Source organism: Centrocercus urophasianus, unplaced genomic scaffold (assembly GCF_019232065.1).
Source record: "Centrocercus urophasianus isolate 14NV4802_14NV808 unplaced genomic scaffold, USGS_Curo_1.0 seq_14, whole genome shotgun sequence".
Lineage (NCBI taxonomy): Eukaryota > Metazoa > Chordata > Aves > Galliformes > Phasianidae > Centrocercus > Centrocercus urophasianus.
Window position 1 is genome coordinate 35,084,625 of NW_024884586.1, and position 21,543 is coordinate 35,106,167.

At 35.6% G+C, this 21,543-nt stretch overlaps 1 long non-coding RNA gene across 1 annotated transcript in view; it reads left to right on the forward strand.

The window, feature by feature from the left end:
• The window catches only part of LOC122158400, a 57,484-nt gene extending 36,301 nt beyond the window's left edge, over nucleotides 1-21,183 (forward strand). Inside the window, exons 2-3 of the long non-coding RNA XR_006168217.1 lie at nucleotides 18,647-18,731; nucleotides 21,106-21,183. This is a non-coding gene — a long non-coding RNA (uncharacterized LOC122158400). The remainder of the gene's footprint in view (nucleotides 1-18,646; nucleotides 18,732-21,105) is intronic.
• Nucleotides 21,184-21,543: the final 360 nt, after the last annotated feature.

Below are 21,543 nucleotides of genomic sequence, written 5' to 3' on the forward strand. Positions count from 1 at the left end.
AGGAAAAATTTTTGATTTAAAGTGCAGATATGAGAGACATGACATTCTTCTTAAAAAAATGTAGATGTATAGTGTCATAAGTAAGCGCTTTCATTCATTATTATAGCAAAACTTCAATAAACCAACTGATATAGTTTGATGGAAAAAAAAGTTGGTGTATAAAAAAATCAAAGAAAGAAGTAACTGGAAGTACCTACCCAACATAGTAATCTAGAGAAGGAATAAATTCTATCCATGTATACAACCTTTTACATAAGCCATAAATATATCTATGACATCCTATGTGTGACAGCACTGAATTTTGCTATTACTGATGTTAGAATAATCTTAGGCATGTAAGAGCTGCTCCATAGCTCCAAGGCTGTCTTGGCAGTCAGAGTCTCCCTGCAGTTTTGAGAAGTATGTTCTACCATGGTTTTGAGCTACTTTCAACAAACTCTCCCTTTCTCTCTGTTTACAGTCTATTCATTTCCTTCACTGGCTTACTATTTTATCCACATCACACTTGCAACCTTGCTATTTACTTTCATCCCTCTTTCTGTGACCTGCTGTCATCAGCAAGTACATTTTAAAAATGCAAATGGAAGATTACTTCATTCTTTCTGCAATCTTTTCATCTTGGTGCTGTTAAGAATGTCCCACATGCTATGTACTAGTTAGTTTGTATTGAAGGAATTTATCTTCTATTTCATGGCATAATATAATTCCATTTATCATTGGCCTTTATATACTGTCATAATAAGCCTCATTATATTAGTCCACCCTCTCTTCTTAGTTGCACAAACATTCTTTCTGTAACAAAACATTTCAATTTTTGTTTAGAATAATATGATCAGAAATAATGGTTTGTTTTTATTGTCTGTTTGTTTGTTTGTTTATATTTTAAGTTAATTAGCCTCTCCAGTGGTTGATAGATTAACAAAATGCCAGAGAATCAAATTCTGTTTTCATGACGTAGATCAAATAGTACATTGGAACCTGAATGACTTGACAGTGTGGAAGATATCAAAAAAGCAAAGATGAGTCATAATGTTCTGGGCAACCTGAACAACAGATCCTAATGTACACATTTTCTAATAATCTCTTCTAGTCAGGAAATACAAAGAAATACAACCAGTGAAGTATGTCTGAGTAAAGGATGATCTTCAGCCCTGATAACTCTACTGCATACCTGTAAGAAATCAGAAACATCAAAATTTTTAGAATTTCCTCTTTAAGCGAATCATCATATTACTTCTTGCCTTTTTCTGAAGTCCAAAAGAAATGGAAAAAACAATAGGGAAGTGTACATTTCTGAAAACCTGTCCCTAGTACATAGAAATTAACAATTGATACTACCCCACGGTCCTCTAATTGAGCTATTATAGCAAAAGGAAATACCTACTATTGGTCCTTTCAGCACTAATTGAGATTTCAGGAAAACAACAATAACAACAAATATATATATATATATATATATATATTTGTATATAAATATATATATAAATATGTTTAAAATGTCTGTATTTCTTCTAATTTCTTCTTGTTATTCCTTAAAAAAGATTGAGTGATATAAGATTTATTTATTCAAGTTGAATTTTAAATGAAAGAAAATTATATTTTCACCTGTGCACTATAGCATTGAAAACAAGAAAATGTTCCTCCTTTATCTTTTATATTCATCTGCACAATAAAAAAATGATGTCAAAATTGTGCTCATTTCAGGAGCTAGGATGTCAGATCTTCTGTTTATATAAACGATATTCTTGGATGATTTTATGATAATTTGCACCAGCAGAGAAGATGTGGCCAGAAACATCTATAATGATATATCTAATTTGATTGGAGAAAACTGTCATCACAAAGAAGTTGTGAATGATAAAGCAAAAGGAGTGTAGAAGATTAACACTACATTTTTGCTTCTAGGTATCTGACCCCAGACAGTGCCAATACGAAGTCTCAATGTCTTTTAAAGTAAATGTAAAACTGAAATTATATTTTACTTCATTTTCTACTTCATCTTTTTCTATGTAGCACAAAACAACCTAAGCTGTTTGTGATGTGCAAATGTTGGCTTTCACTGTACTTAAATAGGAGCATTTTACATTCAAATTAATGTGCACAGACAACATGGTGACAAAGTATGAATGTTTGACTTTGGTACTGCCTGTTTTGAAAGTGAAGCTTTTATTTTTCTTCTGAACAGATAACAGAAACTTTCTTGTCTTGATATACACATCCTGCAAAATTGATTTTATGCAAACATTTAATCACAACTAGAGTACTTAGGGGCCAGTGAAATTAGAGACTTTTAATTTAAGTGAAACTAAAATGTAAGCATTTTTGACATCAGGATCTGAGATAACTTTGTGCATATCGTAGAGACAGGGCTATCTCTAGATAAACTAGCATTTTTTGAGCCTGCAGATCTTGATTCTTCTGCTCTGACTACTATGGAATCTTTATTAATTTCTCCTTTAAATTTAGAAATCTCTTCCCAAATTTACTCTTTCTTAAAGATCTGTTTCAAACAAAAAATTCAAGTATAGAAATAGGATATTAATCTATGCCTCTAAAGCAACCTAAATTAAACTAAAAATTAACGTATTGTCCAACAAGAGATGGATAATCTTGCATTTTAAAATATTGATTAGAAATATAATGTATTTGCATTCAGTTTCTAGCTTCTGAATCTGGCTGTAAGCCACTGAGCAATTTTCATTCACCTTTTGCCAACTGTCAGAAAATCTCTCATCAGATTCAGTGAAATAATACTTTAAGTTAATCTTTAGGGTCCATATTGATATAGTGATCATTTCCTGTTCTTGAATTGGATTGGTAGCATTTTACAATGAAGCATATTACCTTACTTAGAGAATGTTTAAATATTTTCAGGTAAGAATGCTATGTATTATAAAGACATCTTCATATATAAAATATAGTGAAAAATGTTATGTAGTGACTTTGGACACAAAGCACTGACTTCTTTTTTTTTTTTTGTCTGAAGAAATAAAATGGTGAGCAGGGCATTAGGAGAATAAATAACAAAACTTTTAATTGACTAGCTGAACAAAGAAAAAAAAAACCTTTTCTCGGGGAAAAACGGTTTCATTTCTTCTTTTGAGTGTCACTGAACCATAGTTTATTCTTGTTGAAATTAGTATGGGAAATAAATTCCTGAAGTTAAGAAAGAAGTACTTTATCCAGCTTTCCCAATCTTTATCCAAGAGTGAAGTTGGGAAATAAAATTTTCACATTAATAATGAAGAAATCTAAAAGGAGGAGGCATCTTGATCTGTTTTGGATGCATATCAGCTACTCTTGTTTCCTCAAACTTGGAACACATGTCCCTGATAATTGCGATTTTTCATGGGATTTCTACGTCTGCTTTCAGATTGAACTGCTATTCTAAAAGCTGAAACAGATTCTTTCAAAATAGCTAACTGCTTCTAAGACAAGTTTAGCTCACATTTGGTTCCAGTTTAAAATGAGACCCGAGGTTGAGCAAAACACAATCACAATTAGATCACCCAGTTTTGTTCATGGAGATTCAGAACTCAAAGCAGATCTTAAAAGTGTCAAATTACAATCAACTGTTAATGAAATTCTTGTCACGTATGCTGATGTACCACTGAGAAGACAATATAACATCTGCTTTATCAGCATTTTAAAGAACCTACAGGTTAATATTTATGTTTCTAACAGCAAGACACAAGGTTCTATGCCTTTGCACACAAGAGAGATGATAAATAACAGGTATTCTAACATTACAAATTTGTTTTCTTTTTAAACTGTCTTTTTACTGTTCTTACTCTTGATAATGGTATAGCAATTGAAGTCCCACAAAAAGCTGCTCATTACAACTGCATTACTGAGTTTGTTATTTCTGAGAGCTCAAGGTTCAAAGAGCCATGGACACCCACCTTGATAAAAGACAGAAGAATGTTTTTGTATGTCTGGTTTAGATTTCTTATCCTTCATTAGAAAAATGCATAACTTCATCAATAATGTAGTAGTGCTCTTGAACAAACAGACCTCATGTCAAAGAATCTACTGAAGTTTCAGTATTTTTTCTCCCTGTAAATGAATTAAGGCTGGCAATTAAATTCTCAGTATATAAATGTATCAATAAATACGTATATCCATGAAACAGAGGGTCTCACTAAATATTCCGGCTCATATTTCCCTCTCCACCTTTTCTGTGGTTTCTGCTATCAGTTAGGAAAAAGTCGTAAGACAGGGAATTTTTGTCCATTTCAAAGTGGATGACAGATTGAATTAATTGATTGAAATGTATGTGCTGTAGCAATTTTATTTTATTGTTGTTATTAAATTGTGTAAGAATTCTAATCAGTTTATTAAAAGAAAGTTAAAGATAGAAAACATTTACTGAATCAAGTAGGCCATTTATAGGTCAGAGGAGGACATTTACTAACAGAACATGTCTTGTGCTGTTACACTGCAAATTCTATGAAAATGCTACTTTCATCCTTAAAATCCCTTCTTTAAAACTTGTTGCTGTGATACTTTTTTAAAAAAAATTGAGCTGCTATACTGAAAACACTAAATTTCACACTAAACAAAGACATTCTGCTTTCCAATAATTTCTTCTTTTCTCTTTCTCATCTCCCTTATCTGTGGAGAGACTCTTCTGTCCTTGTGCAGAATCTGTCACAATGGAAACTTCTGCTTGCTAGAAACTGTGACAAATACTGCTTGCTAGATGGTACCCAAACCAACAAGATAAATAATACTGCGGAGGTAAAGCAGATGCATGTACACATAAATATCAATACCTTTCCACTAGTTTCACAACTCAGTGATGGAGCACAAATTCTAATATGTAAGTAGTTTTATTGGAGTTACCAGTGCAAAGATGAATCCCATTACAATCCACAGCCAGCAAGGACTGATCCTGCAACTGTTATACAGTACTATCAGTGATTAGGAAAGTAATTTGAAAAAAACAAACAAACAAAAAAAAACAGTGAAGCCTAATGGATTCAGATTTACTGGAAATGGGGAATACTACTGAATAATTCAGCTTTTTCTGTTTTTAAGTAACTCATTCAGTGTCTTCCCAGAGGGTAGGTTCTACTGCCTTCTTGTCATCACTGTGGTTCTCATTTGGATCCTGTCCAGTCTGTTACATTGTTTTTGAATTGAAGTATCTCCCTTTCTCTTTGGAGGAGGATCTTTGGAAAGCAGATATTCCCACTCTCTGATGAGTTGTAAAAAGCATAGAATTCATCAGGCTACAAAGGAAGAAAATTCCAGCTAAAATAGTTTTACTTCAAGATTTCAATAACTCCAAAAAGAAGAAAAATAAAGGAATATATATGAGAAGTTTTTTTTTTTTTTTAAAAAAAAAAAAAAAGCTGCATCTCTGCAGTAAAGGAAATGGGTTGAAAGGTCAAAAAGTAGAAATTATTGTAAGAAGACACAGACCAATACCTTTTTCCAGGAGTGCATGCTTTTCAAATAGAAATTTCTTGTTTTCCCAAAGGAGAAAGAAGTGGGTTGCTACAGCATTTGTAACTGTCACTGCCTTGTCAACAGTATACCTATATGTAAAAGAAAAAACTCGACAGGAATTTCCCAGCAGACAAAGAAAGCATAAAGTGTCAGATGTCTTGCCGCTGCACAATGGTTGTTCCCTTCTTTTAAGTGCTGAATTCTATGATATGTTGTCTATGATATGAATTATGCCAAGTTCTGTCAGCATGATATTACAGTTTGTGGCATTTTGAGTGACAGGATCTTGGAAAGTCATGCCTCTTAAAGTTGAGTCTGGAAACTCAGTCTGGTGACACTTCATCACAGTGGGTTCAAGTTTTTCAGATAGAATGTCAAAGGTTAAATAAATAAATAAATAAATCTGTATTGAAAAGAAGCAAGAGCCAAAATGCTGGATTGCAATTTTGCCTAATGCAGTAAGTTCCACAGCATATTGTATGACTGCTGAAGAACGCACAACATTGACACTATCTTAGTAGAAGTGAAACATATTAAGAAATATAACTGGGGATACTAAAGGGAGATGTTGTATGATTTCCATATTATGGTTTGTTGTGTTATGTTTAGAAAGTCAGAGTACACTTATGCAGCACCCTTTTACTCCAACTCAAAACATTTCCAATTTTTGTGGCATGTAAATAGATATTTTAAGAATTAAAATTATAGCATATATGTAGTTTTTTAAGCTCAGCTGGTTGGGACATTTCTAAAATTTACAGTTCCTAATAAACTACTTATGAAACATTTGAAAACAGAAAAGAAAGCAAATTTCAACAACTTTCGTTGTCATTTGTTTATTAAGACAAACTATCTGCTGTCACTGAACAACAGCTCAAGTCTTGCCAAACTGTCAGTCACCAGGTGTTCCTAAAAAGCTGCGTGATAGACTGCAGTTTCTCAAGAGCTAACCCATTCAGGCTCATTTGATTCATAACATTCTGCACTGTAGCAGCTGCAGGGTTTTATTTATCAATGTCTTTTTGAAAAGGGTTTGTTTGGTGCATTCATGTGTTTTTTCCAGCTCCTTTAAACCCTGAAAATGGCTCAATTTGGGAACTCAGAATAACAAAGAAAGGATATTAGATATTGAGATACCTTCAAAGAATTGTGATTTAATTTAACATAAAATTGCCAGTGCAGGGAACTAAATACAGGAAGTGCTTCAGCTGATTGCCCAATCCCATTCTTTCTCTGTAAAAAGGTTCTAGCATAAGGACTGCACTGATAGGTGAAATGGAAAGTGTATCATGCTCATTCAATATATATTTATAATCCATTTAATTTTTATTTATTTATTTATTTATTTTTGCAGATACCAAGCTCTAAATTAAAGAGAATCAAACAATACATTCATTTCAGACATCATGAAATCTAGAGCAAGCATGTCTGTGAGTCTCAGTGATTGATGATGAGACTCACTAGTAAATCTCATACTTAACTGGGATTCTGGTTAATTTCAATATTTTTCGTCCACTATATATTTTGTGTCATCTGAAGGTAAATAAAAAATATTCCAAATAGGAAAGGAATTATACTATAAAAATGCACAGAGCTTTCTACTCCAGATAGAATCAAAATAATAAAATAAAGACATAGGTGTGATCCTCTCTTTTCTCAGTACACTAATTTGACTTATCTTGCTTCAACTTCTTTTCTTTTTACTGTTGTTTAGCAATGACAACTCAAAGATTTTAAAAGTCATTAAGGCAAAAAAAGAAACCAAAAAACTACAAAGATCTAAACTCCTCATGTTGTCAAAAGGCAGCTGATTTGCAGCAAGCTCCAATTTCATTTCCTTTGGAAGTTAGTTAGTTATTCCCCTGGAATCTCAGTAATTTAGACTATTTCCAACTGCACATTTCCTGGAGTTGAGTTGATCTATAAACTTCATCAATGGTGGATTTTGGTGAAATTAGGTTTGTGATAATGTAAGAATTGTTCTTCTTATGCTGTGCTATGCCATAACCTGTACTGCTGTAAGCAGCAATTGAGGCTGCTTACCCTCTTGTAATTTATAATTACAATCCTCATTGCACTCTACAACTTCCTGAAGGGAGGCTGTGGTGAAGAGGGATTTGGCCTCTTCTCCCAGCCAACGAGCAGGATACGGGGCAATGGCCACAAGTTGTATCAGAGGAGGTTTAGGTTGGACATAAGAAAGAACTTTTTCTCTCGGAGAGTGGTCAGGCACTGGAGTGGCCTGCCCAGGGAGGTGGTGGAGTCGCCGTCCCTGGCAGTGTTCAAGAGGCATCTGGATGACGTGCTGCGTGATATGGTTGAGTACTTGTGGTGGCAATGGTGATGAGGAGACAGTTGGGCTGGATGATCTTATAGGTCGTTTCCAACCTTGTGATTCTATGATTCTATGATTCTATGATTCTATGATAGGAGCAACACTCTTTTTATTCTGAAATGTGCTCATCTGGGGTATGTGAAGTCACCTGACTAGAGAACAGAGAAGAAAAATATGCTATTAACATTACCTGTTTCATCAAGCCCATACAGCCTTCTACTATTGCTGCCTTAGTACTCAGAACTGCAGTTGGATTCAAACATGTATATGCGTGTTTAAAGAAAAACACTGATTAGTGTCATAATTCTTAATGATTCTTTAAGTATTTTTTTCCAGAAGACTGCTTCTGCACAGCTAACAAAAAAATTCAAGTGATCTGTGAATAGTAAAGTTAATTAGATACATATATACTTCAGGCAGTGGCAAGAGATAGACTGGGTTATCAAGAGAGAATTTGTTTGATTTTTATATCATTCAGATTATGAGCATATCTGACAAACTGAGAAACAGTTTATCAGATCTTAAGAAATTTATCACCCTTATTCATCCCATATTCTTCTCAGACGCCAGAAATAAATTCTGCACAGATACAATCTTCTTAACTGCAACTTTATCTAAAGAAGCATAGTCTTGAAATAGAAGCATAACGGTAGATAGATTATGAAGATTTCTTGTTTGCGTCTTCAAAACAGCATAGGTCTATAGCAAGGACAAATGGCAAGACAAGTTAGTTTCAAATTAAGACTATCACAGAAAGTGTCTTTCTGACAAGAACACCTCCCACATATCACTTCTCAGTGTCAAAACTCCCACAGCAGGAGCATTAGGAAACCATGATACAAACTTAGCTGCAACCTACAGGAGACAGCGTGGATGGTAGGAGGCTAAGGCTCTCTTTTATTGGCACAAAACCCACCAAATTCTTCAAAAAAGAGACTGCATCTGCATGCATGTAGTCCTCATACTGGATTAACATATTTTGGAATTCTGAAGTGAAACTATTCATTTAAAAATGAAGTTAATCCTTAACAGCTAAGAATGCTATTTCTCAGCAGTACTCTCAACAGTTACAGGAAAATTATAGTGGTCTTGAATAATAAACTATTTGTGAATAGTAAGAAAATCTTGCCCACAATGCAGTCAGCAAATGTTCCGAAGCACTACGAGTATGTGAAGCCTGCTGAGAGGTAGCTTATTGAAATATACAGCATATTATGTGCCCCTTTCTGCAGTCTATATGGTATTCAGACAGACCTGTGGAAAAAAGCTCAAGGAATATAATCTTGACTTAAAACCACATGAACGTGTAGCAGTGATTATTATTCAGATTTATCTTCTTCCATCACAGCATACACTCAGTGAAAGTAAGTGAGGAAAGAACACTACATTTACAGGGCAGAAATCATTCCTGTAAACAATAATGGACAAAAGATAGCTATACTGTCACTGCAGAAAGATCCTTTGACAACCATAACTTCTCTTCCACTAGAGAAGACTTCAGCTGGCCAGGCAAGAAAACTGGCAACATAAAAAAAAAATGTCATTTTGATCAGAGCAAATAAAGAAATACAAAAATCTCTTGTTACTAGAATATTCACGAAGACATTACCACAGCCTAAAGAGATAAGATTAAAGAGATCAGATTCACCAAAGATTAGATCTTTCTTGAACAATCTACAGGTTCACTTATTTATGAATACCTGTGTCAGTTGTTCCATTTTTTCTGTTTTGTAAGAAATGCATCTCTTGAATGTATCACTGTGTATTTGGTAATGGAAGAGCTGGAAGTAATCACACGCTTTCAATCACAGAAACCTGGCAAAGAACTCTGCTGTCTTTGTTAGCTATCATGTGTTGCCTCAGCATATTTTACTTGAAAACTGCATTACTCTTTGTTAATCGTGTATTGTAAACTTTCATCTAAATTTTATTTCTGTATTTCTTTAGGATTATCTCAAATTTATGGCTTTCTTGAGTTTTTATGTCAAGCCAGTTTAAATTATTTCTTTTTCTGTTCATTTGTGCCTTATCTCTTTGAAGAAATTCTGTTGAGTGGGCAGGTATGTATGCATGTATATGTCTGTATTATTATTACTTCAAAATAAGATCTAATAACATTCTTGTTTTGACCTTACTTAAAGAGTCTCATATTATTGTTAATATAAATTTAAGATGTGCTCCAAAAGCCCACTACAGCCAAAAGAAAACCTTGGTATTGACTTAAGTACATTTTAAACTACATCATAGAAGCTCAATCTAAAGTAAGCAGCTGGAAAGATCTGCTGCAAGTATATTTTGATCCTAGAGTGCTGTTTTGCTCACCATGCACAACAACAAATTATTCGGAATAGAAAATATTTCCCTCACCAATCTGTCCAGAATCCTTCCAGTAGGATATCCAGAAACAAAGATATTTCTAGAAAAAAGGCTATGGCAACAAGTTCTCATCCCAAGATGGAGTTATATTGCAATTTTGGTAAATACCCATGCAGCACAGTATAGATATGATTGTTTGTTGAGGAATTACAATTTTTTTTAAGGAAATTCTTTTTCTGGACACAACTAAAAAACATATTATTTTCATAGTGATCTTAAAAATGAATAACTGAAGACAAAATATTGAAGACAAAATATCAGAATCATTGTCTTTAAATTTCCAGTTAGTTTCTTGGCAATATGATTAGGAGGTTTGGCTATTTAGGATAGTCAATTGTTGTTAGATGATGTTAATTCCTTTCTTTTTGAATGGAAACTCTTGATTTTCACTTAAATATTTAGTTGGAATTTATGATGCCACATTGAATGGAATTATTTCTGAATGGAAAGAGTGAAAAAAAAGAGAACAAAGAGAAATTTAAGTTTTGAGAATTATTTTCTTATTTTGTTGTTTGCTGCTAAAGCAAATGAGAATCTTTCTATTAGCTACAATAGATTTAAGAATAGGAAATATATATGCTACAGATAGATTGTCAGGTACCTCTTACTGAAGTCAGTGCATCCACTGATAACCTGATATCTGAGAATATCCATGATGAATTTTACAGCAAAGAGCAAAGTAAGGAAAATTACAGATTTTGGCAGTCTCCCTTTTATTCTTTCTTGATTTACAGGTGTTGCCTTACTTTCAAGTACCTGTGGTCTAGACATATTTTCAGGGTAGATGAAATTAAGATTTTCCTTCCATTGGAAGAAAAAGTAAAGCAATTAACATTAGTTTTTTTACAATGCAGTGGATAAGAAAAATGTATGCTATCAGAAGGTTTTTGTCCTTTTTAAAAAGTGTGAAGTTTTAAATCTAAATTGTTTTAAAACCAAATGCAGATAGATTTTATGTTCTCAATATATATAAACATACTTTTAAATATTATGAAGAAAATTAGTTTCTCTTTCATGCAGTTTTTCTTGCATTCTTCTCTTTTAAGATCTTAAGAGTACTCTGTTTAAAAAGAGAAATCCAGATTAGTTGAGTTTCTTTAGGATAAACAGGGGAAAATCCATTTGCCTGTATACATTCCTCACATGTTTCAATGTGCATGGTACTGGAAAGTACATATACACAGTGTTGCCTCTGATGTACTGGTATATTTTCTTCATTATGCTGTCAAAAATTTATGCCGATACTTTCGACGTTAATCTGAAAAGATCAAGATGTTAAAAACATAGAACTATACTATAGCTCTTCCTTAGTATTATCTAGGAATAGATGGTAAATCACAGAAAAAAAAAGTTTATTTCTTTATTTCAAAAAGGCATTTCTAAAAGTTGCTTCAAGTCAGACTGAAAGAAAGCGAAGCACAAACTACGAAAGTGGTATTTCTATGCCATAAGATGATATTTCTGTTTTTGTTAAAGGTCAGTACATCAATTATGATAATATAGGACTAGTCTTGGAGAAAACTGATAAACTCGATTCACTTACATATTTCCCTTTTTTTTTCTGCCTACATATTTTCTTGGAATAATTATTTCCAAAATCTTGTTAGAAATTGTTCCATGAAGGTTTCCTCTGAATTTGAGATTCAAATAAAGAAGTCTATAAATGCATACACAGATCAAAAAGCAGGCTTATTCAATCTGTTTTCATAGGTTGTAAATGAAGATTTAGGATTTTAGACTTCCTATCTGTGAGAAAAATTAAAAAATCCAAATTCAGGAAATAGAATTTCCTAAACTTAAATGCTATAGATACACATCAGAAAAATGTAGTTCTGCTGTTATGTGTGTCTCAAAGTTCTAAGAATACTTGGGTCAAACATTAATGAAGGGTGTATCTATCTATAGTGTTCTCCAGTGTTCCATATTTGCTAGCTTGCCTTTGTCATGTTTAGCCTTCTACATTTTCCACTTCTCCTCCACAGTTCAATGCACAGGGAGCCCTACTGATTAGCTGATGACTATATTTACAGATAACTTTAAAGAAAAAGGGAATTGATATGTCAAAACTGACTGGTGCACTTAAATCCTTTGTGGCTCTAGACTTCCCCACGTCTTTGCTGCATGCTTCTAAAAATGTATTAGAATAATAATTTTCAACCTACTGTGGTTAACGGAAAGGAAAAGACATAAAATTAAAGGGTGCTAAAACATGGTAAAAGAGAACACTTAAACATTAAGTTAGACATAGTATACTTTACACCAGACTTCAGGGTACTAAAAGAGCATCTTCACCTTGTTTTATGTTTTACCAAAAAAAGTCATCATGTAAAATGAAAGAATACTTGGTTCTTTAATATAACTTGAATGAATACGGAGTTTCTTCAGTGTGTTTCATGTTCCTTTTCCTGCCACATGTCAATATCATTGCTCCAGAGTGTTGGTGACAGAATTTAGCAATTCAGGATAATCACAGGGACCTTCTGGAAAAGCCCCAGATATCTCCTTGTAAAAAAAGAATGTAATGTTCAAAGGAAGTGGTGAAGATACCTGATAGAATGTTCACTTAGATGGTAGAATTATATGTTCCTTGCCAGATGTGCTGCCTCCACATTTCAAATTTTATAGAGAATGTCACAACTCCAGAGCAAATTATTGCTAAATAGTTCAATTTACAGAGTGAGCCATCAAATATATTTCATTTAAAAGAATAAAACTTCTAATTCAGATATTAATATTAAGATAAAAAGTCTATATCTATTTGATTCATTTTTAGTTTCTACTTGATCAATTTCTCATTAAATTTAAAAAATGTACTGTTTTAATGTAATTGATATTTTTAGCACTGAAAGAGGGAAAACATTATTTCCAAGAATTGTTTATTCTGTTTTCTTCTAAACAGATTTAAAAGAGGCTTGTTTTAAGGAATATAAAAATAGTGTATATAATCATTTGTTCTTAAAGATCGTGTAACAATTTTCTCCAGGGTCATGATTGATAATCTTATTTCCTGACCTAGTTTCGGTTTCCATAGATACTACAGCCAGAATGGGTTTGTGAAGGGCAGGTCCTGCTTGACCAACCTGATCTCACAGAATCACCGAATCACCCGGGTTGGAAGGGACCTCAAGATTCATGTAGTTCCAACCCCCCTGCCTAACAGGGCCACCAAACATACACATTCAGATCAGGTTGCCCAGAACCCCGTCCAACCTGGCCTTGAACACGTCCAAGGATGGGGCATCCACAACCTCCCTGGGCAGCCTGTTCCAGGGCCTAACCACTCTCCTTGTAAAGAACTTCCCCCTAACATCCAACCTAAATCTTCCCTCACTCAACTTGGATCCATTTCCCCTAGACCTGCTGTTGTCAGCCCTTTTGAAGAGTTTACTCCCCTCGTGGGTGTAGGTTCCCTTCAGGTATTGATAGGCTGCAATGAGGTCACCCCACAGCCTTCTCTTCTCCAGGCTGAACAAGCCCAACTCCCTCAGCCTGTCCTCATAGGGGAGGTGCTCCAGCCCCCTGATCATCTTAGTTGCCCTCCTCTGGACCCTTTCCAAAATCTCAATGTCTTTCTTGTACTGAGGGCTCCACACCTGGACACAGTACTCCAGATGGGGCCTCACAAGAGCCGAGTAGAGAGGGACGATCACCTCCCTGTCCCTGCTGACCACCCCTCTCCTGATGGAGCCCAGGATCCCATTTACCTTTCGAGCTGCCAGAGCGCACTGCTGGAGCTCTCCTTCTATGACCTAGTGATCCATCTGGTGGATGAGGGAAAGGCTGTTCACAGAATCACAGAATCACAGAATGGCCAGGGTTGGAAAGGACCTCAAGGATCATGAATCTCCAACCCCCCTGCCACATGCAGGGCCACCAACCTCCACATTAAATGCTAAACCAGGCTGCCCGGGGCCTCATCCAACCTGGCCTTGAACACATCCAAGGATGGAGCATCCACAACCTCTCTGGGCAGCCTGTTCCAGTATCTCACCACTCTCTGGGTAAAGAACTTCCCCTGATGTCCGACCTAAATCTCCCCTCCCTCAACTTAAACCATTTCCCCTCGTCCTACACGTATCAACCCTTTCAAAGAGTTGATTCTCCTCCCCTCTGTAGGTTCCCTTTAGGTATTGAAAGGTTGTAATGAGGTTACCCCACAGCCTTCTTTTCTCCAGGCTGAACAAGCCCAGCTCCCTCAGCCTGTCCTCATAGGGAAGGTGCTCCAGTCCCCTGATCATCCTACTGGCCCTCCTCTGGACCCTCTCCAACAGCTTCCTGTCTTTTTTGTACTGCAGGCTTCACACTTGGATGCAGTATTCCAGATGGGGCCTCACAAGAGCAGAGTAGAGGGGGACAATCACCTCCCTGTCCCTGCTGGCCACCCCTCTTTTGATGGACCCCAAGATACCATTTGCCCTCCGAGCTGCAAGAGCGCACTGTTGGCTCATATTAAGTTTTTCATCTATCAGGACCCCCAGGTCCTTCTCCACAGGGCTGCTTTCAAGGACCACTCCATCCAGCCTGTATGGATGCCCGGGATTCCTCCGGCCCAAGTACAAAACTCTGCACTTTGCCGTGTTGAACCTCATCAGGTTCACCCGGGCCCACCTTTCTAGCCTCTCGAGGTCCCTCTGAATGGCATCCCTTCCTTCAACCGTGTCGACTGCACCGCTCAGCTTGGTGTCATCAGCGAACTTGCTGAGGGTGCACTCGATTCCTACATTGATGTCATGGATAAAGATGTTGAAGAGCATCGGTCCCAAGACAGACCCCTGGGGGACGCCGCTCGTTACCGGCCTCCACCTGGACATAGAGCCATTGATGAGTACCCTCTGTCTGCGACCTTTCAACCAGTTTCTTATCCGTCGAGTGGTCTACCCATCAAATCCACATCCCTCCCATTTGGAGATGAGGATGTGGTGGGGGACCATGTCAAAGGCCTTGCTCAAGTCCAGGTAAATGACATCGGTCACCTTTCCCTTATCCACCGATGCCGTCACTCCATCGTAGAAGGCCACAAGATTGGTCAAGCATGACCTTCCTCTGATGAAGCCGTGCTGACTGTTGATGTGGTCTATTTTGACTTCAGCAGAGTCTTTGACTCTGCCTCCCACAGAGAGAGAAGCTGATGGCCCATGGCATGGACAGGTACTTTGGACACTCTTGGACACTCTTTTTTGGGCGAAGAACTGGCTGGAAGGCAGTAACCAGAGCGTGGTGATAAATGAAGTAAAATCCAGTTGGCAACCAGTCACAAGCAGTGTTCCCCAGGGGTCAGTAGTGGGGCCTGTCCTTTTCAGTATCTTTACTTTTGACCTGAATGAGGGCATTGAGAGCACCCTCAGTAAGTTTGCAGATGACACCAAGCTGACCTGAAGTGTTGATCTGCATGGGGGTAGCAAGGCCCGGCAGAGGAATCTGGGAAGGCTTGATCACTGGGCTGAAGCCAATGAGATGAGGTTCAACGACACTAAGTTGTGGCACTTTGGCCACAACTATTCCAGGCAATACTACAGGCTTGGGGCAGAGTGGCTGGAAGACTGTGTTAGAGGAAATGAACCTGGAGGTATTGGTCAATACTCAGTTAAACATGAGCCAAAAGTGTGCCCAGGTGGCCAAGAAGGCCAATGGCATTTTGGCTTGTATCAGAAATAGTGTTGCTAGCAGGAGCAGGGAAATAACTTTATCTCTGTACTGAGCAATGGTGAGGCCACACTTCAAGTACTATGTTCAATTTTGGCTTCTCACTACAAGAAAGACATTGAGGCCCTGGAGTGTGTTCAGAGAAGGGCAGTGAAACTGGTGAACTATTGTTCAGAGTTCCCAAAGTCTTGTGAAGAGGCTTCCTCTCCTAAAATTATGTTTTAGGAGGCATTTTTAGTATCAGTGAGGTAGGCAAAGGAGTTGTGGAAAATTTTATTGCCTTTACTACGGATATTCTCCGTCCTCAAGACATACAAGCCATAGAGGTCAAGATGTCCTATTAAGACTGTTCCTATCATAAATGCAGGAATGGTACAACTTTAAAAGGAGCCTATATTTTTTGCATACTGATTTAACTTTAGTTAAGAACTGATAACTTGTAGTATTAAACATGCTTTGCAGCTGAGATGGTGATATGAAGTGATAATAAAGAAGATGAATCAAATCAGCAATAAGACAGCACATAACACTATGTAATAATATATGGAAAGCCTGAAGAGACTTGAGATCTTTTGAATTGGCACATTTTGTCTGAAAGTACATTCATTATCATTGCTTCTCTGCCTTGTGTTTTAGATTCTGAACAATGACTCAGTTTCTAAAGTCCTCATGAAAGATTATTCTTTGGAGGTGGAATAAAAAAAAAGCTAAGAGAAGAGAGAATTTGAACTGGCAGTTTGTCATCAACTCAGCAAATTTGATACTGTATGTTAAAACCAATGCCAGCACATTCTGGCAAGAAACTAGCACAACACTGAAAATACCACTTTATCCTTTGAATGTGCTACAAGTAACTGTCTTAAAAACTACTTCTTTTCTTTTTAAAGTCCGCAATTCTATTGGTATGGATTTTGCTTGTTTAAGCAAGGATTTTGAATCAAAATAAATAATATGTAAAAAATAAAAGTAGTGCAAAAAATGCATATATATATATATATATGTATAAGTAACATCCTCATAATTGAAAAAGTACTTTGATTCAAATTTCTATGCTGTATGACCTAGGAAGGACTTTCACATTGAGAATCTTTCTTTTCTTATTCTACTTTCTACAGAGTACTAGATGTGTAATCATTCTGTCATGAGCTCTTCATTTCTGTAATATTTTCCTTTCATGTTAGCCATGTCAGACTTCTTGTCACCTTTTCTTTCATTTACCTCTCATACTTCTCTCTTTAAGTGCTCATTTCATTCTATAGATACAACCAACTCTTTGCATAGGTACATTTTGAGAGGCATAAAATATGTCCATATTGATGTCAGCAGAACTGCTTTTCCGAAGTGTAACTCAGTTTTCTTGACTTAATAAGGTTCATACAGGGATGAGCCCAGTTTGAAAGAACTGAGTTTCTAGAAGATGTGATTTTGAGATCTCCTAGTTCATTCCCGCACTTCTGGAGCTCTGGTTTATGGAACAAACAAGGATAAATGTAAAGTCATCTCCATACTAAACAAAACAAACAAACAAAAAGATGAAATGTGAGCTTTTCAACACTAGCTCTTCAGGCTCTGCTCTTATTGTGCTTATTCAGCTAAGGTGAACATGCACATAATTTTATTTAGTCACAGACTGACAGATTTTTTTTTCTTTAAATTATATATTTGAGAAAAAAATTTCAAATGCAGTCTCTTTACAGTCTTAACAAGTTTCCTTAGTATAGAAAATATCTTGAGTAGTTTCTGGGAAACAATTTTCTATGAAATGTCAATGCTCCTAACTTCCAGGTTACATACAATTGGAGTATTTCTGACTCTTCAACAAAAAGTATAAATCATGGAAGTGCACTTTAAGAAATCCAATTAAAAGAAAATTTGTAGAGGTGTGATTCCTCCAATATCTGATCAGTCATGGAGTTTCTTATTGTGCTATCTGAATAAAGTATTGCTAGTCTTTTGCTGGTTTAGTTACAAGTGCTAATGTGTGACTTCTTGAGCCTCCACATTCTTCAGGGAACAGTGTAAAAATAAAAATGACTGAGAAACCTCTTTCACTTCTGCTCTCAGGAAGTACAGATTTTCAAATGTGCGGTAAAGTTTTTTTGAAATGAGATATCTTGGTGACGAAAGCTTCTGCTCTGTTTCTGTCCATAGATTATAAATCTGTGAACACCAAGAAGTTTTAGCTGCAGAGCTGTTCACAGACAATTTTGAAAGGTTCAGTATTACTAATCACCATTATTCCATAAAAATGTCAACTTTTCCCCCAACTCTAATCCCATATGCTGTTGATCACAATCTTCTGCCTTTCATCAAATGAGGCCCTAAATGAACTTAGTTCATTCTTTTCACCCCAGAGCAGTTCACCCAAGTTCAAGAATAAGTCATAAAAGACCAAGAAAGGAAATCTGCATTGTATCTGCATCTTTCCAAAACTTAAAAATATATCTATGTTGATAGCTTTAAAAAAATTGCTAATGTATTTATATTTATTTTAGAAACTGAAAATGCATACTATTACTATTATGTTCTAACCAATTATTCACATTCAAGAAAACAAAAAAAATCATTTTCATTTTACTCTGAATTAATTTTGTTTTACTAGACTGCGTGGTGATTCTTCATAACTGTTCATCTGAAAGAGGATCATCATACACTCTAAGTCAGATCTGGTTACTCAGTTATTAAAGCAGATCAAAACCAATACTGGCAAGGGACTACATTAAGTACTACAATTAGTACTTTTAGCAAAAGTAAAGTTTGCACAGCTACGTCTGTCCTGAAATCTGAAAAAGGTTAATCTGCCGGTTTTGTCACTCTTAATTTTATCTTTCTTTCCAGAGAAGCTTTAAATACTATTAATATAATGTCAAAAATTCTGAAAGACAGCTACAAATGATGTAGCAGGAATCTCAATACTATACAGGTATGTGTTATCATTTATGTGTGATGTTCCCATAAACCTATGCAATCTGTGTAAATGTGGTACCATATGTAAATGATACAGAAAAATTAAATTCATTTTACACTGACTAGCAATTAAATTACAATAAAAGCAGAGGTAAATACTGTTAATGGAGTTTATGAAGTAATTGGCTGATGCGCTCTTATCCCTGTATGATTTCATAACTGAATTTCTTCGCCAGATTTACATAATTTATATTTCTTGATCAGCTACGCTGAAATGTATGTAAGTTTTATAAAATTCTGATCAAGACCTTGATTTTTTGACTCTTACTTCTTGCATTTGGGGATTCCTGAATACTAATAAAGGGAGATTATGCCAATTTCTCTTGTGATGCAAATCATAGTAATACTAGTTTATACCAGCTGAGATCTATCTCACAGTAATTCTACTCTTTCTGTTTTATGTTGTCTGTATATCTTCTGTGCTGATGATATAGTTTAAACAGCATCTACAGGGACTTTCCTTTTTTTCAATTAGGAAAGAGGTCATTAAGGGTACAGTTTTGAGAAAATACAGAAAGAAGTGTAGGAACAGGTCTTAAGCTCATAAATGTTCTTAATTATATATTGTGTCCTTACTGTAAAAAAATTACTTTCAGGTCATTCTGTCTCTTTTATCAGAATAAATCACCATCATCATGTATTCATTTGTGCAGTCAATTCATGACATAATAGTGTCAGAGGTGGCACAGAATATTTATGTATATGCTCAAATTCCAACACGGTGACCCAAACTATGTCTACAGCTGCCAAGCAGACTGCCACAGATGCTTAGCAGAAAGAGTTTGTTTTAGAGAAGTATTTGGTCCTACTGAAGGGAGGTAAATGAAGCAACATCTTAGTGAAGTAGCTCAAGGAAGCTCATTTACTGCATAACTGAAAATAGTTTTGACTACCTCACAGTAACCTCTGGTTCATGTTGGAAAAAATGCAACATCATAAGCTGTATTAATTGGTAAATTTTTCTTCATATGGAAGGAGAAATAGAAAATAAAGGTGTGCTAAATTTCAGAATTGAAGTGCATCAGTAGTATTGTGTCAGTATTCTTTCATAGTATAAAACAGCATTTACGGATATTGCTCAGGGTAAGCTTACTAGATATTTTTGCATATTAGAAAAAGAAAGGTAATTCTCAAGTTACAAAAGTTTAAGTTCAAAGTTTCTATGCAATGCTTGCCATTCCTAAGAAAAGTGATTCAGTTCCATTCTTGGCAGAAGGCTAAATCCTGCAATGATAGGCAGAAATGATAGTCAGGAGACTGAGTTCAGCTCCTGGATTTTCTAAAGTATTTTCTAAAGAATTTCTATGTAGCCAAAGCAGGATACTGCAAAACAGGAGGATTTTTCATTTTTCAGGGTTACCACCCTGGAAACAACTCTGGTATATCTGATTCCACAGTGCATGTAATATAAAGATACTTTGCAGAAGGAATTTCTGATGTTTGGCTTGTTGTGCATCTGCAATTATAAGTACACCCAGCACCTGCATAGTGATTCTTAATTCACCTATGGATATAAATTGAAAAATGTAGGGTGATCATGAGAAAATTCATCTGCTATCACACGGATGCTGATGTATCATTGTGTTTGATTCTGCACTTATACTTTATATGAACATATAAAGATTCAGTGACTCCTGAGCAAGAACTCAGGAAACACAGATCACAAGAGGTATTCCCAGAAAAAGACTAGAATGAGCTGGCAATATAGCATGCACGCACGCATACTGAAATTAACTCATTTTGAAAATGAAGGAAAAAGGAAAGAAATAGTCTAACGTCACTGTTTAACATATTTTCATTTGGTAGTTTATTCCATCCTTTATTTTCTTCCTAATACCAGCCTAATTATGGCATATTCTAGTTACTGTTTGCTAAAACATAGCAATAATAGTTTTCAGCATAGAAAAATCTCACACGTCCTGGATATTTGTTGAACATCAAATTTCTTTAGCTTGTGAGAAAATAAGTAACTAAAGTATTAGGAAAAATGAAATGCAGGACTCTACACGTTGGAAAAATAGTTTTATGCTGATGACCTTATTCATATGAACTGGCATCTCATTGCATAGAAACACATTTCTGATTGTGCTGACTGAACAATTTACAAAATGGTATGACAAAAGCACTTTTCTTATTTATGCATTATAAGAGCTACAGTAGTACATATATCTCACAATTCCAAACTAACCTCAGTTTAACTGAGTGAGTTCTTAATATACATTATAGTAACGGATCTTATTTATACCTATGCCTACTTGATGATAGAAATGTAAAGAAAAGTATGTGTTTTAGCTATTCCCAATTTGATGTTCTATTTGTTTGTTTTACAGGACTTTTTCTCTGATAAATGGTGAGACAATCTTGGGCACTGAAGAAAGAAAATCTTATTTTATTTAAAATTATTAGTAAAGTTAACAAAGAACATGATACATTGTCTTGGCTTCTTAGAATAACTTTCAAGCTCATGCTGGCACATGCAGAAAGCTTATGATGATTATGCACTTCAGAATTGTCAGCGATTCATACGCTGTTGCTAACACAGATGAATCTGGATCCAACACGTCTTAAAGATTCTCAATGTGAATTCAGCTTTAGTAGGATGTTTAGTGATGCACCTAATTGTCAACATTGTTCACATGTTTGGAACACAAGCATCAGATCCATGAATACCAGATACTATCTATAATCTGATCTGAAGTATGCTAAAATTGCCTCTAACTGAATAAAATAATAATTCTCATGAAGAAAATTCCATATTTGATCCAAAT